Here is a 26,358-nt window from a genome sequence, read left to right as displayed (position 1 = left end):
TCAAAAAATTTTATGAAAATTATTTATTAAGAATTATGATAACCGAAGAGATGGTTTTATTACCAAGGGTTTCGACTCATTTTTCTGAAATACAGTGTAATATTAAATTTATGTTTAATTGTTTTCTCGCGACTTAAGTACATATTAATAGTTATTTAACTGATGTACACCGATGAATGGTCAGGCTTGATCATTGGTTCCACGTGTGAAGTGTTACCACAATTGTATGAAAGCGTTCTGGATTACCAATTCTGGATCTGTATGAAAATATCTTTTCGTTAGGTCTACTATACATGGTAATTTTTTTGTACCAAGACTCAGTGATTTATTTTTCATGTTAATTTATTAAAAAAATATTTTGCTGTCTTAGCAAGCCCTTTCCCTCCACTCACTCGGTATATTAATTGTTTAGCCATTATGACACATCAACGACATTTTCATGTGTTTTAAAAAACTAAGAAAAATTTTATTTATGACTTGAATGGTGTTTAAATGAAAGGAACAAAATATGACAAGTTTAATGTTGCTTTAAAAAATGATTTTACAAACGCAAGCATGGAATTTGGGTATTCTAACTTGGACGTTTTATATTTTACAGAAGTCAAAAATGTTGCTGGAATTTGTTCTAATTTTTCCATGACGATAAGCCAATAACACATAATTCAAGTAAGTCATGTGTATATCAGTGGGATTCCGCTCATCATCCTCTGCATGCTCCAAATAAGTAAAAAAAATACTGTTTGGAAAAAAATATTTGATCGATATTTTTTAAATAAAGTTGTATTTGGCTTTTAAAAATTTTAACTGCAATTGTGTGGATACAAAAGATATAGCAGAGTTCAAGGATAGATAGGGCATCTTTGCGACTATTAAAATCCTTACAAATAGATAATATAGAAATAAATTGTTAGCTCATGAAATTTTTTTTTTAGTGGGACTTCTAGCGACATTTTTATAAAAATATCCATCATTTCCATCAAAATTCCTCACATTACACTATGTATAATTGCCTAATCTTTATTGTGTTAATAATACTGTTTTATAAGAATATTTTAATAGCCTCCACAACTTTCACGTAATTTTTTTTTAAAATCTAGTGTGCCATTACAGTACCTTGAGAGTAAAATTAATTAGGAAAGTATAATTGTAATGTTGTATTATTATACTGTTCTTCATTACATTTTACTATTCAGTGGTAAGGAAATTTAACGGTGTGATATAGAGGCGACAGCAGTGGCAAAGAGCCGGGTAGAGTTAGATCGTATAAATAGGGGTGGGTGGGGGTGCCAAAGTGAGCCAAAAAATGTCAATTAGACAATTGTAAGAGAAGCAGCAATGGATGGAGAAAGATGGATAAAGCTGGATAAGGGGGCTAAGTGACCATCTAAATCCTTACAGCTGTGTTATAAATATATCAAGTAGTGGGGCTCAACCCTTGGTGCGCTCTGTGCACCATCCCCCATTAAAAGAAGAGTCTTTCAATTTAATGTAATAGAAAAATATGTACAATTGGAATTTCAGATTTTTAAAACTGATGTTTTCAAAGAACATTTTTAGATTTTTATTCCTTGTTGTACACCCAATTATTCCATAAACAAAAAAAAATATTTTTCTCGAAATTGAACCAGTGATCATCTGCATACTAGCCAAGTACCCTATCTCTGCTAAAAGCGATCCGTATTACAAATTCACCTCTTTTAGTAGGAAAGAATTAGCAAAAACGCATGGTTATTTTTGAAAAATTGCTTCTAACGCGAAAAAAAATCTGGGTGATACTTAAGTGGTCTTATAACAAATCTAAATAGCTTTGGACTCCAAAGTTTGTCAGCTAATAACACAAAAAAAGTAATAGAGGCCAAAAATAGTTTTCCGCGTCTAGAAAAAAACTTGAGAGTTGGACACAAAAATTATGCGGGTAAAAAAGACGCACAATTACAAGACGAACAAAATAAGCTCCGATGGGATGAAATCGGTCTAGCGGGTTTTTCGCAATGGGCAAAAAAAAAGCTACGTAAGACTGTTTTTAAGAAAATCTATAATTCGCGTTATTTTAAATATTAAGACTTGAAACTTGAATACCAGGTATATCTTGTGTCTCTCAACATCCATACTAAATTTCAAGACAATCGGTTGCAAACTTCTTGCAAACCGTTGCAAGAAGCAAAAAATGGTCCCTCCACAAAAAATTTGGACGTGGCTGGTTTTTCAACATATTGCCATTTTTCAAACGGCATTATACTCGTAGAGAGTTACTTTACAACATACCAACATGCCGTTCCGTTTGACATCTTAAAAGTACGCAACAAATTTACATAAAAAACCGGCTATTTTACGTGGATGCGGTGGCATGACGAGCCGCCGCTGTAGACCGAGCTCTCTCTCCGCATCATAGCTCTGGGGTTCGCGAGTGGCTCCCCCGCGCCGCACCCACGGAAAATCGCTATTTTTTGACATCGATTTTTAGCGTACTTCTGGAATGTCAAACGGAACGATGTTTTGGTAGGTTGTAGGATAACTCTCTATGAGTACAATGCCGCTTAAAAAATGGCAATGTGTTGAAAAACCAGCAACATCCAACTTTTTTGTGGAGGAACCATTTTTTGCTTTTTGCAGTGGCTTGCAAAAAGTTTGCAACCGATCGTCTTGAAATTTAGTGTGGATGTTGAGAGACACATTATATACTTTGTATTTAATTTTTAAGTCCTAATATTTAAAGGAACGCAAATTATAGATTTTTCAAAAAACGGTACTACCTAGCACTTTTTTGAAAATTGCGAAAAAACTGCTAGACCGATTTTATCCCATCGGAGCTTATTTTCTTCGTCTTGAAATGGCGCATCTTTTTTACCCATTTAACTTTTTTGTCTGACTCTTGAGTTTTTTTCTAGACGTGACAAACTATTTTTGGCTACCATTACCTTTTTTTTTTGTTGTTAGATGACACAATTTGGAGTTTCAAACTATTTAGATTTGTTCCAAAACTGCTTAACACAAAATTAGAGTTTTTTCTTCTACACTAAATATCGTCATATATTCAGAAAAAAATCTTTAAATTTTGGATCTAAGTATTCGAAATGAATAATCAGCAATCTTTGTGTATTCTCTAATCATTTTAACAGATCATTAGTTGTTAAAATCACGTTCGTCAACTGGAGACTAGCTCGCACAGCACTGCGTTTTACAGTGGCTTCTAAACCGTCTTAGGGACCTTTTCCGTGGGCAGTAGGAAAAAAGTTTCACTCTACATTTACATCATAATCGTTCTTTTCATTGGCCAAATTAATCACATTTTGTAAGTTTTGTATTGCTGTGGAGTATTATCCTTGAAGCAGTAAATTTTATTTACCGCACCACTTTTAAAAAAAATAATTTATTACAATAGCATGTTAAGCGTAGACAAATAGTGCATTATAGTACAAATATTTGAAAATGATGACCACACTACAATGATTTGACGAATTATTATCTTTCAAATATACTACAATGTTCCATATTGTAGCCTGATCATTATTCCAGCGAATTCCTGGAGCAGCATTTTGCATGGTAAATGCACAGTTCTCCGCAAAATCTGCTAAAACTACGAACTTACTTGTTAATAGGTTTTTCTTCACGAGTCGTAAGTACTGCGACTGTTTCATAGCTATAAAGCATATGGCAAAATTTTCGAAACTTTTTTAAAAACGGTTTTATGAACTCACATGCGTTATTCGTCAAGGATTCTGAAATAGCCCTTGGTTGTATCATCCACCACTTATATTTAATGTTTTTTGTGATACCCTTAAATATTTCTTCTAAATAAAGTTTTAAGTTTTCCACACCTGGACATTTATTGCAGGATGTCAAATAGTATTCTTCATGTGATTCGTCACAAACGACGAGCGTAATGCATTTTTCATAAGAACTTAAATGTAAGGTTTTATTTTCTGTTTTTTTTGACAGCTGAGTATCCATAATTATTAAAATCATTGATCGGTACAGTGTTGACTATAAAATTTCATAATTTAATTATGAAGAACTTTGAAAATTTGTGTTACTTGGCCTTATTTTTTAACCACATCTGTTTTCCAGAAATACCTTATATTTTGACCAAAGCAAAATGTGTTACTATATATAAATAAAGCAAATGCACGTTAATTCAAAAAAAGTGAAAAAATAGCTAAAAACTCGTATTTTGGATAGGGAAAAAAAATTCACAATCTACAACAAAGTGTCACATGTAAAAGTTATAGATCTCAAACAAAAATACTTTTTTATATTGAACATTTTTTTTTACAGTGGGAAGGAGTTTTATTTTTTTTAATTTCCTTGTCTCGTTGAGTCTTATGCCGTTGAGTGGAAGTCGTGGCCATGGGCGTGCCCGACGCTAGACTATGATGCGCGTTTGACGAGTGAGTCAATGAATGCACACCGACGCTAGTGAAATTGGAAGGGCTCGAGCACCAAAGGCAGGGAACAGAAAGGGGGCTCGAAAAAGTGAACGAGACGGGCAGAATAAGTCGGAAGGGGCTCCAGGTTGGACGTTGGATAAGAAAGCAGGGAAAAGCGTGAGTACTTTCCCGACAGTCTTCCGTGGTGACCTTCGTGGACGAGGGTGAAGAGCGATCGAGGGCGTAAGTCCTTCTATCGTCATACGATTTGAATCGGCAGACCTTGGCTCGACATCACGAGGGTATTGGGAGTGATTTACCTAGTGTATGAATGCTTTGTTATTTCTTGCGTGTCTCTGAAGTAAAGATTCCTGTTGCTTTTTCGCTCAGTCTAATAGAGTCTCTCTATTTTCTTTTTGATCGGGGAATCACTTGCTCGTTCGTGCTTCGATTACCTTCCGGAAATCGAAATACTTGTTTTCCGCGCGAACTTGATGTAATATCGTTTAATTCCAGAGCACGCTGAAGTAAGTCAGTCTTGACAGAGTGTAAGACCTCCTCTTGTTGAATATACCAAAGGAATTAGTATCTTCAAGGCGGCTTTGTGAATCAGTGTGTCATTCAGTTTGTTTATTCATTAAAATAAGTTTAATAGTAGTTTTGATAACAAAACGTCACCCTAGGTGCTGAGCAAGGTTTAATTTATATAAATATTGTTTTAAGCGTGTATTGCAGAAAGTTGCTAAGTGCCTCACTTTAGTCACTAAGAACGTACTGTTTCCATTATTTTTATTAAGAATGATTTAATAAGAAATTGCCGTGATTCCGGTGCGTATTCAGTTTTCTCCTTGTTCTTGAAAAATATACGAGTGTGCTCAAGTTTTTAAGAAATTTTTTTTTTTTATTACGGGTCCACGATTGAAGCAGGAATTATTCAGACTCAGTCATTTTATAATGAGTTAATGCGAGTCTTCTTACGCTCAATGATAAGTAGGATTCAACTAAATCCTGAATTTGTAAATTAGTATTGGAATAAAATTAGTCTTTTGATTTAAGCCAGCAACGTTGCACCAACTAAACAATTGTTTGGACGGTAGGATAAAATTATTGAAAGTCATTTTTTGTAGTTGATAACACCTAATTTTTTATTTAACACATGAAGATAAAATCTTTCAATGACAAAGTTCTAGATTTTAGAAAATACAAATTTTTTGTAACATACATTTAACTCTAAAATGCTATTCCAACTCATCTACGAATAAAAATGAGTTTAAACTAACAAAGAAAATCATTTTAGAAGAGCTAGCAGTTTATATTTTTGGGACAAAATATCAATCACAAAAATCTTGGATCTGGAAGAAAAATAAATTTTTTTGTTTGAATCCGAAATTTTTAAGCTGATTATAGTTGTTTGTTTTTTTTCTGGCAATTAATTATACAGTCGTGATTTCTATACAAAAGCGGTAAAATCTACACTGTAAGCTCGCTTCATTTTTTAAATGCAATAACTCACCTGTTATTATTAATTTGAGATTTTGGTGGTAAGGATAGACGCAAGTACTATAGGTACCACTGCTTTGGTCTTAGAGTTGCAAATTTACTAAACCCAACATGCAAGTCAGGGTGTTCATCTTCAAATCGGACATATATCTCCTTTAACTTTAACAACAAGAGTTTTACCAGATTTACTGTATCTGCATCTAAACTTTTGCCTGTAAAAATTTTTATGAGTAAGATAAATCACAGTTTTGCAGCATATGTGTAATATTTAGTTACTATGTTTAAAAAAAAGCCCAATAGGTTACAGTAGTAAAGAATTTGTAAGAAGAAAAATCGTATTAAAGTATTTAGTATTAAATTAAATGGCTTTTTCTTCAAACTTCTGTTTCAATAATGGTAAATAAGCCTCAAAGGAAAAGAAAAATTGTTATACCTAACATTTTTGCTTCTAGAAATTTTTAGTAATTTTAAGCAGATTACCATTATGTTCACTTAAATTTTATAAAAATTTTATATTTATAAAAAAATAAAAATATTTGCCTGTAAAAATATATTAATATGAAAAAAAATTATTTATGTACCTTTTTTACAAATAGGAGAAGATGAACTTCCATTGTCTTAAAGTAAGTTTCTGGCTTTTCTAATCAAGTAATTGCTTGCATCAAAGTCTTCTTTAATAGTTTTTATGGTCCAATAACTTGGTAAAAGACTAATCAACTTTAATTTATGATTGTACAAGCATGATTCATTACGGAATACTAATTTAATATTGTTTAGTAACTGTACTAACTCGCTAAAAAGTTTTAATGGTAATAGTATGTCAGCCCCATCATCATCTGTTTCAGCTTCCAATAAATCTAGAATACCTGCTGCAGTCAATTCACTTCCAAAGCTTTGATCTGCATTTCCTGTTTTTTAACTAATAACATGTATAATTATTTATTGTCAAATTCGATGCAGTCATACTTAAAAACGATGTATTTAGATTAGAGTCTTATAAACGGTTCAATATTACTTAGCTTATCAATTACTCATTTTAAGTAAGTAATAAATTATTAAATTGGAAATTTGTGAACTGTACAAAGAGTGATATAATGATGATCTCAACAAAGAATTAAGAATTTTTTTTTTATAATCCTTTGTTAATATTAAGTGCCAAGTATTTTATTTAAATGTATAAAAATTGAAACAATTGAAAATGAATAATTATTTGATGATAAGATCCATCCTTATTTATATTCTTAAAACAAAAGAAAGTCATTTAAATAAAATTATTTACTTTACATTCATCATACAGAAATACATCTGTTGACTAAAGAAAATGTGATCAGTACTTATATTTTACCAATTAGTCTTGTAGTTTAAAAAGTATTTTTTAAAGCAGGAGCCATTTAAAACGTCGGAATGCCATTACAAATTGATTTTCAATTCATTAAGGTGGTTCTTCACGATGGTGCCGTATCAAAGCGACACGGGACCCTGTGGTTTTCTAATTTTCGATTAGCGTATTATTTGCAACATAAAATATGTTGTACTGGCACTTGACTGTAATATCATTGCATTTACATACAAATAAACATGCTAATAAAGTCAGAGTAAGAGTTATGAAAAAATTTTTTTTTGACGCAAGGTTCTGAAAATGGCATGTACGCTCCTACTCAAGCAGACGTTGCCGCCGATTTCTGCATGATCGATAACTGATTACGTTTACGATTAAATATCGTATACTATTTCCCTGATTAGCCCATACTTTTGTTATATTATTAGAAAGCTGAAAAGTTCTTCTTTCACTACAAACTTTTTCTATTACGATCTTAAGTATATTTTACGAAATATTACATGATATCATAGTATGGAAAAGTAACCTACATAAGAATACATGTTAAAAGTGCATTTTTTGACTGACTTGTTTTCAAAAATTTGCCTGATAAAGGGACTTGAAATTTTAAGAGAAGATGTCTTATAACTTTAATAACAATCCCTCCAAGTTTCTCTGTAAGTTTAAGTAAGTGGGTTAGGTGAAGAACCACCTTAACAGCCATCATACAGTAACGTGTGGTTACCTCCACACTTGTATTGAGCATTGAAAGAGCAGCTTGGGGTAGTTGCTCAGAGCAACACAGGTGATTGGTTTTAAAAATACAGATTGCTTGGGGCACCCCGAGCCCCGAGTCCATAGTCGAACAAATCTGGAGAGTATCACCTTCAAGGTTTAGAGCTGTTGTTTGTTTACAAGTGTTTTACAGTCCCATGCAGTCCGATACCTGTCCATAATACCAACTTTGAGCTGGAACTACGTGACATCGTACGTGTGTGAATATACTGGGGGTCCTGTTTTAACAATGGGACACCCGGTATACATAGTTTTGTGCGTATATACACCTGTATATACTCACGCTGGCACAGGGCCACGTGCCCCCAGCTTAACCTTAGTAGTATATACAGGTATATGAGTATACAGTTTAAGATTGTAAGCAAACCGTACATGTAGCTTGATACTGGCATAGTGGCGTGGCTGTGTAGAGGTCCAGCTCTGCTGATCAGCGAAGTTATGCAGTGTTTGGTGCGGTCATTTTTTGGATGGATGACCATTTTAGTCTCAACAATTTCCCCTTCGTTTCTTAATTTTTCTGATTAGTAAGCTGTTCCTCTTCTTCGGCTTTGACAACGTCAGAGAGAGGTGTGCAAATTTTCGGTCCTGGTGTTTATACGTATACAGCTGGTCGGAACTAAGTCAATACACCGGGACCTTCTGGAATTTATTTTTCCCAAGTAATTTCCCTACCCCCAGATCTTGTCATGAACGAATGCAAAGAGTCATCCCTTATTCCTTCCCAATCCCTATACCTTTATTCCTGTCCTATCCTCTTCCCTAAGTGTCAAATGCTTAGAGTAGGGCGTATGACACAACATAATATAAAAAAAAGCTGTAGATCGAAGCTGGTAGTGTCATACTGGTCAATATTAAGTTGAAGTGTGTCGAGCATTTTGTTTATCTGTGTCTCAGAAAATTGAAGCTCTATGAGTACCAATTGTCTTTCCGTATAGTAGCTACAAGTCATAATTAGAGTAAATCAGCTTGAAATCGCAAAAAAACTCGCTCTTTCAAATAAAATCGAATATAAGTTAATATTATTCTTTCTTAGCACAAAAATGAAGTAGATAGTGTTAAATTAAGAATTTTAAAACGACTTTTTATATGGAAAAATTATAATTATTGAAGTAAAACCATGGGTAAATGAAAAAAAATATGATATAGTTCTCATAATAATACGATCTTAATCTATATCATACATATTTTCTGTGTTATACAGTTCATACTTCGGTAACTGATGGTAAATGCACATGGTTGTTAATTTAACAATAATTACAACATCGATTTCCATCAAACTAGAGTGATACTGTTTCTTTTTTAGTTTATTTGCTATAGTTTGAATACCAATAATTTTGTCTAAGGTGTCTCAATAAGCAGGTTATGTAATTTTACGGTATGTATTGCATTTTTTTGCTTAGAGAGGAAAAAATAGTGGCTTATATTTAATTCTAATCTAAATAGCGAATGTTTTTATATTAAACTAGCGGCTCCCGTCTGGCTTCGCTTGAGACTTACTAAATGAAACACCGTAGTGAGTTGACATATCACGTAAAACGTTTTCAGTTAAAAATTTTAGATCTATTTCCGACACTTTTCAGAACGAAAATTTTCTTGTAAAAAACACATTTGTTCAGAATCCATACAGTTTATTTGGTCAAGTAAAAAGCTGTAAAACGTAAGAAAAATATAATTCTTTTGAAAAATACTGTGCGTTCCTTATGCCACAAGCTAATCGTTGGCCCTACAAGGCTGTTGATTTGCAGTTTCTTTCGTACAATCTATGAACAGGGCTATTTTTTAAGGCTGTAAAGATTCAGAACTCATAAAAAATATGTAATTAAAAAAAATTTTTTCTTCTTATCTCAAAACTTTATAACTACAGTAACAAAAACCTGGAGCTTTAATCTCTACATTTTTTATCGCAACAAAAATACAAATACATATTCTACCTATTTAAAAATCTGGAAGGTTCAAGAGATTACTATGAGGGTTATAGTAAAAAGCTGATCTCTCAATAAATTCTTTATTTATCGATTTTGATGCTGCTTTCATCTCGATAAATGTTTAGCGTCATTTTCTTGACGCCTAAAATTGTGTTCATTTCATTCCTTTCAGTTCGATTTCTTGCGACTTTTGGCATACTTAAGACTTTTGTGATTCCTAAAGGCTATTTTTTTCCAACTTTATTAGGTTGTAATGTATATTTGTTGGCAAGGTAGTTCGACGTGTGATGACCCCGGAAAGGACCGGTGAGCTTCTTAAGTAAACTCTTTTTTGACTGAAGTTTCCAGCAAAGACGATTGCCTCTATTCGTCAGGATGATCTTCTTTGCCCTGTTATTGTAGCACCACACTGATCAGGAGGAAAACTTCAACGTTTACAGCTTTGGCAAGGACCACTGGTGCTTTGCGAAAAAACAACTTTTTCCCATACATTTTTAGAGTACTTACGAAAAATTTAGAGATACAAAAATTCAACTAGTGTTAGATTAACATCTTATGAAGAGAAAACATTTTGAAAAATGGTTCTATGTGGTTTAACAATTTTTCAGAGTCATTTTTTGGAAGGACTTTTTTTTAGTTTATTTGACGTTTTGCAAAAAGTTAACTCCTGATCATCTTAAAATTTTATAGGTTCGTAAACAATCATAAAACCCGTGTTCTGTTAAAAATTTGAAGTACAAAGATTGTTTGGAATTCCAGCTATGAAATACCGAAAAACAGGCTGAAATTGGTACTTCTTAACAATTCGCGGAAAAACGGTACGGCCAATTTGGGTTCACCACGGCTCATTTTGTTTGTCTTGAAATCGTGCGAAAATCTTTTGTTGTACGGAACGTTTTTTTGGCCGAATTACAGCTTTCCCGATAAAAGCAAAAAAGCTGATTTCCATATGTACATGCACATATTTGCTAAGAAAACTCACTCACTACCCATGTGTGGGGTGAATCATGGCTTCCATTCACTAATACTTTCACTGATATCATACTTATCATACCATAGGCACAGTGGAAATATCTCTGGTGATACACCTTGCCAGTTAAGCTGGTACTCTATGTTACGATGGTGCATCGAATCCATTTGCTACTGTGCAGCCTCCCCCCAAAGATGATTCAGTTATCTCAAGATCATCGACTCCTTGCAAGCTGAGCCGGCACTCTGCTGAAGCATCGGATCTAGGCTTATTAGCATCCCTGGAGAAACCCCAATGTTTCAGGAATCCCTTTTTACTGGTAAGGCTTGCCTTCCCTACCCGATGTCTGGCATCGGATCCTCTTATTCCTGTCTATAGCTATAGCACTGTTTCGCATTCACCCAGGCCCGAAGATCTGTGGAGCATGAAAAAATCCTTGAATCTGTCTGGAGAACAATTCTATGGAAAAACCCGGCCCGAAACAGCCCTGGTTTTATAGGAACTCTTTCGGGTAAAAACAGTTTTTGAAGAAATCTGCATTCACTGGGAATTAAATCCACGACCCTAAGAACAGTGATGAGTCCAACAAATTTGGCTAGAGGGTGGTGCTGAAAGCCTCGCTAAAAGAACTTAATAACGAAGGAAGATCTATACGTATACAAGTACTTTCTTATGCGAAGTTTTCCAAGCATGTACTTGTAAAGTATGTTTAAAAAAAAGTTGTTAAATTATTCTTCGCTCCGAACTTAAGTTCTTACTTAAGTATTTTTAATAATAGTTTTGTAACTTTTTATTGCTCATTTAGTTATACAAACGTGTGACAAAAGTTTTTATTTGGTTTGAAAGTGCAAAACTTCAAGAACATTTGTGCCATACAATGGTCCTGATAAGTTTTTACACGCAGATAGCCAATACTTGTCTATATGGCGATTTGTGAGGTTGTGGATGGTTTTGAGAAAATATATTGTCAGCTTTTAAAATCCATTGTTAATGGTTGTTTAGATACCCCGAGTTGATAAAACTCAGGTCATTACTGAGAATAATGACAGTAGCCAGTACTATTTCACAGGTAAGTTGATAAATAATTCCAGTATATGTCAAGGAGTAGTGTTGGCTCAGTGGTAAGCGTGCTTCTTACTGATAAAACGCTGTTCTAGGGGTCGTCGGCTCAATTCTTAGTGAATGCAGATTTTTTCAAAAACTTTTATCGCCGAAAAAAGTTCCTATGCAACCCCTACTATTTCAGGGCGGGTTTTTCTGTGGAATTTTCCTTCAAAGTAATTCCAGGGTTTTTTCTTTGCCCCATAGGTCTTCAGTCCTGGGTGAATGCGAAACAGTGTTAAGGCTATAGATAGAGGATAGTGGATCTGATGCGTCAGGCAGGGATTGCCGGCCATACCGGCGAAGAGTGGTCCCTGAAACATAGGGCTTCTACGGGGATGCTAATTAGCCTGGATCCGATGATTTGGTGAGGAATGGACGTCCTGAAATATGGAGTTCTCTCTGGGGAAAGGCTACACAGTAGTGAGTGTCACTCGATGCACCATTAATGCAGAGAGTGCCAGCTTAACTAGCCCAGTGTTTCACCGGAGATACTTGGACTATGCCCATGGATTAGGTATAAAATCAGTACAAGAGTTAGGAATGGGTGTGGAAATACACCCCACACATAGATGGTGAGTGGGTGAAAAAAAAATTCCAGTATATATCTTCATGTATTGTATAGTCTTTTTGGCGAGGTTTTCCACACTTCCTCGCCGAATTCTTCTGTCAACAGAGTTTTCAATCAAATTCTTAACACAAAATATTTAAAAAAATGCTGTTATCAATTTAAAAAAATATATTTAACCCTTATTGTGTTGGCTTTTTAGTTGCAAAATTTTAAAAATGATTTTTTCAGCACTTCAAATAATAAAGTTAAAGCTCTCAATGCTGTTCACGGTGAATTTGTTACTTTATTATACCTTAGCAGAAATATAAGATGTTGGTCTTATTGATATTATTTAGGGCTTCCAACAAACTTTCCAGACCAATCAAATCCAGGTTTAACAAGCCTAACAGACGTCCGGCATTACTAACAGACTTGACAGACTCAAGTATCATAGGTCTATTAGATGTCAGGCATTCTTGACAGGCACACATCTCTCTGCTTTTACTGCGAGCTTAAGGCTTTGATTTACTCCATGCGTACATCTTAGGCGACCTACACCTGATTACCTGAAAATAATCCTGCTGTTAAAAATTTCGTAGTGTATAATCTGTTTCTTACCTAAGCGTGATACTTAGTAACTTTACTCACTACCCTAGCGATTCAGAAGTAAAAGTTGACGTTACGTAAGTATGGCTAAGTAAAAGCCATTTAATTGCGGAATTGCATTGAATACATGGTGAATACAATCATTTCAGCTTGTTATTGTGTAATGTTCGTCTGGGACACGATTTTATGCCTTTTTAAATTTCATTCATTTTTGTGCAAAAACAATGTACTGAATCACAAAATAACAGGAAACATTTTTTTCTTACAGCTCAACGCTAAATGCGTAAAATAATTTTCTGAAGTGAAATTTGTTGAATTACGTATTATGGTCTGTCATGTTAGTTCCACCATTTCAAATATTTAAATTTTTTATTTTTGACTCAGCGCTGATTATTTACTTTAAAATCGTATTGAAGAAAAAAATTAAACTCGCTGAAAATTTACATTCGTTTTAGTAATTATTTCTACGTTCTTTTCAACATAAGCTTAACAATATTCCAAATTACACATACAAATTACCATGATTTGTAAATCCAATAGTGTATCTTTCAGTATTTTCTTTGAGACATCTTGGTAGAGCCACCAACAAACTAAAAAATTTATAAGTGCAATAAGTATTTTCTAGAGCGTATGGTGGCTCGTTTGGCTAGGCTGTGGGCTGTAACGTGGAAGACCGTGGTTCGATTCCCGGCCAGTGTGACTCTCCCGAGCAAGTACGTCTGTGAATCATCACATGTTCTTTTTCACCACGCAATGCTCTTCTTGAAGGGATAGACGATCTGCTAGCAGCAAAATGGGCCTATTACTTAGATCTTTCGCTCTCAATCTGGTCTATGTGAAATCATCACCGTACCAGCGATCTACAACTGTATGCAATAATGTGAAATATGTAACCAATAATGTAACAATATGTAACCATTCCTTGTAATATGTATCCTATGTAATATAAAGTGTGTCTTACTATAACAAGGCTATATGTACTCGTTTACAATAAAGCTTAAAAATAAAGACACTATGTTAGTATTTATTTGAAAGCTTATTTATTTAAAAAAAAAGAAAAGTATATTCTGATTTATGCTTATTACAAGCAATGTGGTAACTGTTAAAAAACTAAACAAAACTTAAACGAATAATAAACACATTTATCGATTTATAGAGCATATATAGATAAAAAACTACAAACGTTTTTTAAGTTACCATTTCATGTTTAGAATTAAAAAATGCTCTATTTTTATTAGAGTAGGGAGTTTGTAAAGAAGGTGCGTAGGGCGGTCGAGCCCTAATATTGTATGTATAAAGATGTTAAGTGTACGTAACTTATGCATACTTTAAGTGTTTTCAACGATTGCTCTTCAAAGATATCTGCAGCAAATACAACATAGCAGATTAGGATAACCATAAAATTGATATGAAACAAAATGAATGGTTCATAAAGTTTTCAAGTGTACAACTAAAATAGTTCAACGAATATTGCTTAAAGATAACGTAGATTGTTTAATCGCACAGGTAAAGGACTAACTGATCCATGTTTTGATTGCTTGGTTGCACAAGGATCCCGCAAATTATAAAGAAACTCCTGCAACTCCAGACTGAAATTAGTGGTTTAAAGCCATTGATAAAGGTTTGGAATCCACACACTAGAATCAGGTATAGAAAATAGTTGCCAGACTATTAAAAATTTCTATACCTGATTCTAGAGTATGGATTCCAAACCCTTATCCGATATTCGCTTCCATACTTTGCATGCTGGTCCTACGGTATGCCACAGGATGATGCGGGGGCAGGGATGGCCGTGTCATTTATGTCATGTCACAAATTTGATTTACGACACCTAAAATATTCTATTAACGATGTGTCATAAAAATAAATTTATGACACTTAGTGCATTTACGATACGTATTGCGTTGTTGTTACAAAGAGGGTGTGTAGACATGCAACAAAGTTCTTAGAGTCAATACTAGTAGACAAAAAAAAAAGGATATAATAGTGGGCTTTTAGGTAACATTGAGAAAAAGGCTTTGTGGTTTACGTATAGAATTATAATAAATATTTATGCAAAAATATTTTTGACTTTTCTATATAAAATTTCTTGAAATCTGGACAAAAATGAAACCTTATTTGACTAACAGACGTAACAAAAAAGTACGTTATAATAGAAGTATTAGATATACTCATAATTTATCAAGGCGTCAGATAAAAAGGTTATAATAAAAATGAAGCTTCTCTATTGTGTATTTTTAGAAAAATCTAAGAGTTAGGCGCCCTTCCTTAATTGATTTATCGTCAACTTGCGAAATTCTATCCAATTCCATTACGCAAAAAAGGAGTTAAGTCTAAAATAGTAAAACACCTTTTAATGGACATAACCTCTACCTCAGACTTTTATTAAGACAACTATGAAATTTAAATAACTAACTCTAGCGTATAAATATATTATTCCGTAATTCCATAACCGTAAATTTTCGATTGCAGAGAATTACGAATTATGATACCGGCAGTAAAGGATATATCATACATAATGACTCGCCTGGGGTAAAAATAAAAAAGATCTCGGATTGCGGACAATAAGCATGCAATCTTCTAAGAATTCTTTGTTTTCTCTCATAAGTGAAATACTATTCTACCTGCCGGGAAAAGGAATCTGCGTTCGACGAAGCAGGATGAAAAATCCTTCTTTTAGCGCATTATAGTAAAAAAAATGTTATAACCCAATAATGTTACAAACTAAGACATTAAACCTAGTTACCAAAAAACTTTATATTTAGTTAATAAATAAGAACATATGTACCATTTTTCTAAAATTGAAATATTTTGGAGGCCGGAATGGACAACTACTTAAAATTGATTTTTAAGTGTTTAAATATTTTTTTTGTATTGTCCCTGACTAATAAAAGCTAAAATTTTTTGGAGTTAGCTCGATCTGCATTAAAAATTTTTTTACATCGACTTTTTATTTTATTTAAGAAAAATTTAAGCGTTAAGGGCTCATATAAAATTTTGTTGTTATAGAGGTAACGGCGCTGTCAATTAAATTTTAACTTTATTCTTCCATTTATATTATGTACTAATTAGTAATAATCGTACAAGACTCTACCTGGTTGATTGTTTGTCCGTGTCGAATTCTTCATGACTCAATTGAAATTCGAGCCATAAATTGAATTTGGATTCGTTTATGCCGACAAATTATCATTTGTTAAGTTTTTCTGTGGAATTGTAAAAACTTAAGTGTATTTTCTTTGCTGATTTAGAGGACTGATTTTCTAGGTGGAATAATCAAGTCAACGCTTTCAAGGCTTCACGTTTAATTTTCTTTTGTGTTTCTTTTATTAACAATAACAGTAGAGTAAACAAAATAAAAAAAATTAAACCATCTAATGGTAAAATAAATATCTGGTTACAAAGAAAAGTTATCTGAACAAAAAAAAATGCCAGTAAATCCAGTTTGATTGATGTACGCCGTATTTCTCGAAATATTTCTCTAACTAATAGCGAACAAAGATTTCAATGTTACTTTGAGATAAGGTAAAAGACAAAAAAACTTTTGGTCTTTAACGAAGTAACATAAAGAGAAACAAGCAAAATTTTGACTTACAAGTCGTTTAGCAGAAAAGGCGATTCAGCAAAAAAATCAAAAGCCAAAATAAGGTACTATGCAGAGAGTCCTTTGCAATACAACGAAAGAAACAATTCGCGTGCGTGCAATTAAGTAGCTATGAAGAAGCGGCTACTTGCTATCTGCGAGACAACCAAGCGAAGAGTAGACCGATCGGCTCGAGTCGCGAAGGCAGGCAGCCCCGCGTAGGCTTAAGGCAGATGAGCGGGGGCGACGCACACATAAGTGGAATAAACTACTCATGTAAATACAATTAAATTCGATTGTTAAAATCATGCGTGCGCTGCTCCCCACCAGTCAGTAGCCGACCGGACCTCCTCAAAGGTGAAAAATAACCATCATCCCTGAAAGGCCTCTTCTAATCCGAACACTGGTAATTGGTGCTACACCAGGTTACCTGGTGATTGATGCTTATGTCGTTTATAAATGCTTTACTTAGTAATATATATAACAACCAGTAAGCACCCCGGGTTGCCTGGTGATTGGCACTTATATTATTAATTGCCGTTTTAGAAATGTATTAAGAGCCCAGAAAGCACCCCAAATCAACTGGCAATTGGCACTTATGGTATTTATTTATATTATTTATTTGAACAACCAGTACTTGGTTATTGGTGCTTAGTTTGTTAAATAGTGTGAAAAACTATTCATGTTTAGTAAAAGATAACTTGAAGTTTTAAACTATTACGAAAAAGACTGTCATAGAAAACCAATGATCAAGATAAGTTTTTTAAAAGTTATCTTGTTGCTTCAGATGCAGCAACAAGATAACTTTCACCTTATTGGTAATACCATATAGTTTTTGATATAATTATGCATGTAGATTTTCAATATAAAAACTATGGTTTTTCATTCTGTTTGTGATTTAAGACTTTTTATTTCCTCAGATGAAATGCTCAAAAAACAAATTTTTTCTAGTACATACTAAAAAATGATTTGATTGACGTAGTTATTAAAAGACTAATGCTTTTATTAAAACGGAATATATTTGGTTCTTTCCAAGTTCCTTTTGTATTCATAATTTTACAAACTACTTTTATTCATTTCCGTTGTACAATACAAACAACTTGTACAGTTGATGTTATCATTTCTTCTGAACAGTCTGCCTTTAACAAGTAACAAACTTTCATTTAATCTGTCTGTCTACAAATCTTGTAATCAACTTTTCAACCACTTTCCAACACCCAATGGAGCTGAAATTTTGCACACCCTTGATTATGAAAACAACGGCAATGTGGTAAACACAATATTCTGGTAAATCCAATAGGGTAGTCATAACAAAATGGTGGAATAACTTTTTCTTACAATCTTCTTGACATGGGTATTAAATGATAGGGCATGATGAGTATAATGATGGTATAAAATTTAAAATGGTGGCCAACACAAAATGACTAATTACATTTTTCTATAACCCAATTGACATGGGTATTAACTTTAGGGGCATGACGAGTAAATGGCAACAAGCAAAGTCACGTCATTTAAAATTTAAAATGGTGGTCAACACAAAATAGTGGGCGTCTTTTTCTTTTACAACTTCCTCAACACGGGTGTCATTTAGAAAGTTATGTCGAGTAAAATACTAGAAGCTGTTAACATTACTAAAAATAAACAATATAGCCTACAGAATAAAAAACTCTGATCCACGAAAGAAACGAAATTGTAATTTTTTTACACATCATTCTCTTACGATGGATTTCAAATGACAAAGAATCCTAGGTAGAGTATGATAAGCTATGTAGTGTCCCCATCAATAAATATTTTGTAAGTACTTACCTAAGTTCTTACGTCGGTACAAACTCAAGTGCTTACGTTGTGCTTACGTCAGTTCTTACGTATCTAGAAACATAAGTACTTTTACATAGACAGACGTAAGTACTTATGTATGATAATCAGGTTATTTCAAACTTAAGTACTTACGTAAGTACGTTATGTTAGTTCTTACGTATTATTTAATGATGAATGCATAGCTTGCAATTTTATTTCTATCGTAATTGTATATTATATTTAGTTGATAACTATGAACATTACTACGAGCAGCAGTTCTATCGTCTCTTTTTTACGTTCTCATTACTATGTTTAATGTTGTTTGGTATAACGAACATGACCACAAGAATTAAAATGGGCTTTGCTTGAACAGTAAAAAAAAAGTTTTCTGCATGAAATACTTTTAAATAGTGAAAAAAAATTATTTAGAATCTAAGTACACATAGTTTTATGTATAGGTATAAAGTAATATGTAGCAAACTCGTTAGTGAAAACAAATTATTTAGAATCCAAGTACACATAGTTTTATGTATAGGTATAAAGTAATATTTAGCAAACTCGTTACAAACAATGACTGTGTTCAAGCATTTGGTAGGTGTATATGTTATGACCGGACTTGTTTAAAGTATGGTCTTGACCGTTTTATTTTAATGTTATTCGTGGGTCTCTTAGGATTCAGCTCGTGAACTTTATTTTTTTTTCTTTTTAGTCAAGTAAAAATAATTACTTAAATAATAAAGATGATTTAATCAATGTTTAATTTTTAATTCCTTTATTAAAATAATTCAAATTGGTATTCTCTTAGATACAGTCCATTCAGATCACTTCACAGATTTTGATATTAATTATATTACTAATGAAAAACTTACATCTATCACTGTCTGTTGTTACTGCTGCTTCGGAGTTCCCTAATGCTTTGTGCAGTAACTCCCAGTGATTACTTAAACTACACGAATGAGTTTGTGGCCTGTAGGATGTTGCGGTTTCTGTTTTTTCTGCCATCGCCGGAACCACTTTCGCTGGGCCTCTTTCGTTGTACCTCGCTTCTTAGCGTAGTCTGATATTATTGATACTCTCAAACTGCACCCGAGTTGCCTCAGCCAACACGTTATGCCTTACGTGTATAAGGTACTCGCGAGTCGCGGAAGTCAAAAGTAAACTAAATCTTTAGACGACAGGTGACAGACGTAAATAGAGCAATTTTTCCTCCTGATAGAAAGTTTTTATAGCGTCAGAGCGAGTAAAAGAGGCCTTTGATTGTATTAGGTCAACCAATGAGCGATGTTCTTGCAGATTGCGTTGACAGCAAAACAGTAGGCTTGCTCGATGATGTTACATGTTATGATTTGATATATTAGGAAATAACAGTATAACAGTACCAATCGCATTTTTCTGACAAGTGTGATTGAGTTTTTTAGGTCAGCGATGATGAAAGCTCGCATCAGCAATATAAGAACGCCAGATACAAGTTAAGTTGTGACAGTAAGCTTGCAAATTTCAAAATTAATCCTTCTGGGGATTTTACAGTCAATTTTGAGGATAATGAAATAGTGTGTTAATTACAAATTTAAAAATCGATGTTATTAAAAGTGGACAATCAATGCGCAAGTAAATTATTCATTCATACATACAATACCATTTATTTATTTATATATATAATAAGATTTCAATACATACGTGCATTATTACGAAGAGGCTGGCTGTACCATATGTCAGCATATTATTGAACATCCACCTTAAAGCTAGTACATACACGCATATAATTGACGTATGAGCTCCTCTTGTCAAATGAGCTTGCTTTATATTCACAATACGTCTTGACGGACGGATAGCTTTTAGTAATAGTATAATTCATATCAACTCGGGATGTAACATATAATCATTAACAGCTGCATAAGTTTTTCAAAAATTTTCTAATAGATACCGTACATCAGACAAAGTAAGTGTTATCATCTGTACGGTATCTCCAAAACTGGGAGGTTAAAGTGTTTTTAAGCAAGTATAGAAAAATACTTTAACCCTCCAATGTGGGTGTTGTTATATGGGTAACACCTACTTGGGCTGATATCGTACAAAAGAATAACATGATTTGACAATATTTATGAGAAAGTCATGAAAATTGAATGTATAACGAAGAGACCGCTGTCCTAATTCTTTTAACAAGCAGAATCTTAGCAACTTTCACATAAAAAACTGGTTAATGTTCTGCTGATTTTCTTGCACGTAATCTGCATACATTCCCGTATACATTTTTTATATGTGTGATTAACAACAAACAATTAAATATCCGATTAACAATATCTATTGTGTAAAGTAAGTGCAAAAATTAATACTTGAAATGTTACAATTAATCGTCAATGTGCAATTATTTTAATGGGTTGGGAAGGCCTGTAATCTCAACATTAATATGTTATGAAAAGTAATATAAGAGCATAAGTTGACTCTTGACTCTATCATAGAGGGACGTTATGTTCATTGTACAAAGGAAATCTTTATTACGGAGAATGTAAAAAAACCATTGCTTTCCATAAAATAACAATAATACATTTATAGAAAATACCAAATGATTTACGATCAAAAATCGTGGGGATATTAAGAGCAAAAACCATATGTATATTTGGAACAAAAACCATATGGACTTTCCATATAGTTCAACCATATGGTTTTTTGACATGGTTATTTTTAAGAGAGGAGCTAGAAGCTTAGTGGCCTGAGCAGATTTTCGCATTATTATTGTAGTTACTCATTCTTTAACTACTTGTACAGTCTGCTGTACAACGTTTTTCATTAATTCTTGGGCTGCTGCCTGAACAATTTTTACTGCCATTTGCGGATTCGCTTGTTTATATTTTAATTTAACAGACTCTTGGTGCTTTGGATTATAATCACCAGTATTTGTCGAAATGGCATTTACATGCTGCTGATCATTTTATTGATCATCAATGGCCATGTGACTCACATGAACAGAACTGTACGAAAATGTAATATGTTCACTGAGAGTTATATATTTGATATAGAGTCTCAATAAATATACATACAGTAGAAATTTTTGTGGGCCAGCTCTTTGAATACTTAGTCGAAGTTCTTACGTACTCCAAAACTTTCTAACAATGATACTAAGAGTTTTTGCATGAAACAGATTTGTAAGTTATAAGTATAAATAGTGGTAGACGTAGACATGTAAGGGGTAGACTGATCGTTACAAGCAGAAGCAGTGAAGCTTACATAGAAAGAGAAAGAAGTCACGAGCACTCTGTCTTTGTCTCTTTTACTCTCGTGAATTTGAGATTTACAGGAAGACTGTATAAATATTTGTAGACCTTACGAACTCTGTCAATGATCTTAATATTATGCTAAAAAAAGTACCTAAAGCAGAAATATATCTGTATATAACTTTTGCCATGGCTTTTGGTAAAGAGCAAAGTGCGACATCAGACGCTTGCAACGTTACTGTTAATCATGATCATTTATTGCAAATTCTGGCATTTTGCACCAAAATTTGTTGAATCCATTATTTTTTATGATCGAGATATCGAGACTGAACAAATATGCATGTGGTTATATGTATAGGCTTCTTTTGTTTTCAATGTTGGCACTAACGTGAATCAGAAGAAAATTAAGGCATGCTCGATTATCACCGTTAATTTGTTTATTCGATTCGTTTATTTCGATCTCGCAGTTTGTTGTGTTCAGTTGTTTCTTGCGCTAGTTGAACGTGATGTCTGTTTTTTAATAACCTCGCATATAAACATAAAAAATCAACCATTTAAAACATTTCTGACTTATTTAATCTCCAGAGGTTATTAGGTTTATCTTAATGTGGATGACACAAGCGAATTAGTATTAAATGATTTAACTCACTTACCGAATGCGAGCAAACTTTATGAATGAAACGAACGAAAGAAACGAATGAAGGAACGGTAATAATCAATCGTGCCCAAAGTCACTTGCAGAGTTCGTGGAGCCATATTTGTGCAGCCGTTCCGTAACCTACAGTTTTTATACTTGCTCCGAGACGATGCAGAGGCTGCTTTCTCTGTAGCAGATATTTGACAAAAGTTCTTGCATGTAAACAAGCGGCTTAGAGCATGCACACATGCACATAGCTGCTCGTGATTGCTAGGCTCACTGAAAGAGACTACAGAGAGGGAGCGTCGTTCTTACTCTAGCCTGCCAATTACAAGCAGTCACATAGTATGAGGCTTTTGTTTACGTGCAAGAATTTTTGTCAAATATCTGATAGAGAGGGTGCAGCCTCTGCATCGGCTTAAAGCGAATACATACGTAATCCCACTCCAGAAAAGTACGGGAGAGAAGGACTGACTGCCCTTGACTTCTTTCTCTCTCTCTCTCTTTCTTTCTCCCTCTCTATGTTACCTTTACTGCCCCTGCTTGGAATAAGCATTCTATTCTTTTCCTTCGCGTACCTGACTTAAGAATTTTTAATATTTTTATAATTGAACGCATTTTGAAATACATTCTATGTCCTGAGTGGAGTGCTTACACCATCTAGCGGGTGCATGTTTCAATATGAAGGTGGGCGAAACGAAGCAGCTATTGTTATAAATTATATAATGACTCGTTTTGTTCACCAGTCTTACATTAATACAAAGTAAAATGCTATGTGTACCAAAATAATTTGGTATTCAAGGAATTTATACGAAACAACTTTGAAAAAAGAAGCATTTTCAAGTCTGAGATGATATGAAGTAGCAGTATCAATTGAAGGACTGTGAGAGTAAATGAAAGTAGTTGTGGCATTGTTGCTGTAACTTTTTGTGCTTCTATTTTATTTGAATTTAAACCTGATATGATAACATACCAAGAGAATATAATGCGTTTACACATATTGAATATGTTTAAATACAGATTATTATAGAATTTACCTTGCCATAACTGATGAGAGATTTATGTAAGGCAGAATGGCAATAAATCGTAGTACAAAGGGTTTAAAATATTACAGAGATTTATTTGAGAAATGCGTGTTCAATACAAAAGTCTGTTGGACACTACAAATGGGGGGGGGGGGTGCGCAATTAAAATAGTTATAACTCCAGCAATAACTAATTTTTGGATAATAAAATGATTACTTACTGTTCTGTTTCAATTTAAAAAGCGTTCCATGTAAACAAATTTTTGATAAAGCTCTACCAATATGTACAAAAAGTTAAATGGTCTTATGAACAAAGTAGTACAGTCAGAAAATATTTATCTAGAAAAGGGAACCTTAGAAGCAACAAAAATAATGCATAAGCTAATTATTATCAGAAAAATTAAGAAAAACACCTTACAAGCCCTAAGAGAAAAACGTAAACAAAGATATCCTAAGAACTCTGAATGAAACCTTATTTTAAGCTGGCATTTCAGTTTCATAAAAATTAATACATGCAGGAAAGAATCACTCGAGAAAATTTTAATGCAATTAAATTATCTAAACCCAAAAATAGGAAATAAATCAAACACAGAAATGGGCTATCGAGACGTATGCTACGATAATATTCCTAGGAGTAAAAAAAAAAAGTGTAATGAACATGATAATGCTGATAAAAGTTTAAGCATTGTTATTAGTAAGATAAAAATTATTATGAAACTATTCTGGTAATAATTTGAGGGAAACAAAAAATGTAACACGCAATTAAAAAACAGAAAATAAGTAATAAAAAAAACACTCCAACGCTAAAAGTAAAAACATTATCAGAAAACAAAAAATTTACTTATTACTTGATAAGCTTAATATAAAAAAATATTTCCAGCGTTATAATAAATGCAGCAATGACGAAATTTTGACTATAAAAAATAAGTATTACAAATGAAAAAAAAAAAATCATGGAAACAATGAAAAACTAAGAAGCAAAAATTTAAGAAAAGTACAGTATGATCAATAAAAAAAATATTTGAAGATACATTGCGCAGCAGACTAAACATTTTTATATTTTCACTAAAAGTTATAGGGATATTATAGAAATAAGTTTAGATGAGTCACAACTAAAGCAGAAGTTTCACACTAGTATTAAACAGTACTCAAACATTGTTTCAGATCTACTATCTATCTCTTGTATTCGTTGAATGGTTATTTTGTAGTAGAGAAGTTCAATCATTTGATGACATTTCCCCCAACTTTATGCTTGAACTTCTTGGCGTATATTGTACTATTTTATAAGAACTAAGAGAATCACACAAAGCTACTTCTGGTGAGAGTTTTATTTGTAAGTCTTGCACCACAAAACTAAAAAATTACATTATGCCATCGAATTGCTTCTTGAATAATATTTTATTAAAGAAGTTGTAAAGAAAATCCAAAGTCTGAATATACAAGAAGAATTTTTGAAACAAAAAACAAGGGCTATTAAGGCTTCAAAAAAATGGATATGGTTATAAATGAAAACATATGTCATTATGTTACACTTAAGAATGTTGGTGCACCAACATTTCATTTATCTTTACCAGTGGAAGAAACATTGACAAAAGATGTCCCAATATCGACTCTATAAATGCTAATCATGAATTATTTATCTAAGTTCGAACTTACCTATTGAAGGACAAAAAAAATTATTTAAATCATGTTTGTGTAAAGAAAATAGTTAAAGCTTAATGTTGGCTAAAAATTAATAATTCTATTGACAAAAATATCAAACTTTCATCCACTGCATGTAATCTTTAAGATGGACTAAATTTGCAATTTGTGTATGAAGGTAACTCTTAAAATGTAGTGAAGGATGATAAAAATATCAATTAACAATTAAAATCATTATAAACTCTAAAATTTCAGCCAGATATTCAGATAGTATGCTATGACCACCATATGATATATCCTTTACATAATGAAAAAAAAAAATGAGTTTGACGCTACCGTTCATGAAATGTTACAAGTTCATGAAACTGTGTTAGTTAATAAATCTAAGGCTTTGACGTAGAATTCTTTATATACTTATGTACTGATGAAAGGTGGGGTCAATATGCTAAATAGAATCCCAAATTCAAATAAATTGATCATATTAAAACTTGATTCGCATCAAAACACCTGTAGTTTAGAGTAAACAATCAATATCTTCTTCACTATTTAGTTATACCACGAGACAAATTAATACTGAAACACTTCATACTCTAAACGTTAATTTTAATCATACTGAAAAAATGTTAAGCATGTTTGCAAATATTGAATGAAAGAAGAAAAAAGTAACTTGGGCTTATTGAATATTAAATCAAACAAATCACCTTATAGTTTTAGTCATTCTCTACGCGTACCTTACATCACCGTGAATGTAGAGTGATTGAAGCTGCTGATACAATGTTGAGACATATTTTGCATTCTACTGATCGTGACACAGTGATAAGATGGCTAAACGTGAATATGATACGCAATCGAAGATTTAAACTATTTAATAAAATTAGAATTTTTACAGAAGGCTCAACAAATATACTTTTTAATCGTTCATTGAAGATCATTATCAAAATAGACTAAAAAATCGGAATTTTTTGGTCTACATGACTTTGCGAAGAATTTTGATATTTCAAAAGAAAAGCTAAAACGTAAGATTGGTTATTGAAAAATGTTAACTGATTTGCATTCCAAAAAAATCTTACTTGATAAATCACTATTATAGTCTAGGTGCCTGCTGTTAAAATTTTAATTAATACATATCCTCTTGAAAATTTTTCTACGGCTTAAGAACACCGAGTCTACCAGCCCGCTCTCTTGGAAAAGTCTTAAGCCGCGGCTTACTCTCTCTAATGCACCGGGAAGTAGAGCATTTAATAAACTTCCAGAAATTTATAAATACTGCAAAACTGTGAAGTGGAATTGCAAGAAGAGTTGATGAAACGCAGAAAAAAAGATTTGTTGGATAAA

General features: G+C 33.0%; 1 protein-coding gene across 1 annotated transcript in view; it reads left to right on the top strand.

Annotated features, from left to right (window-relative positions):
• Nucleotides 1-26,358, top strand: part of shot (dystonin-like protein short stop) — a 1,026,404-nt gene that overhangs the window by 201,108 nt on the left and 798,938 nt on the right. The gene's annotated exons all lie outside the window — the stretch shown is intronic.

Source organism: Copidosoma floridanum, unplaced genomic scaffold (assembly GCF_036245765.1).
Source record: "Copidosoma floridanum isolate Cflo_tuat_1 unplaced genomic scaffold, Cflo_Japanese_pri ptg000030l, whole genome shotgun sequence".
NCBI classification, from domain to species: domain Eukaryota; kingdom Metazoa; phylum Arthropoda; class Insecta; order Hymenoptera; family Encyrtidae; genus Copidosoma; species Copidosoma floridanum.
Note: the sequence above shows the minus strand (reverse complement) of the source record. Positions and strands in the feature narration are given on the sequence as shown.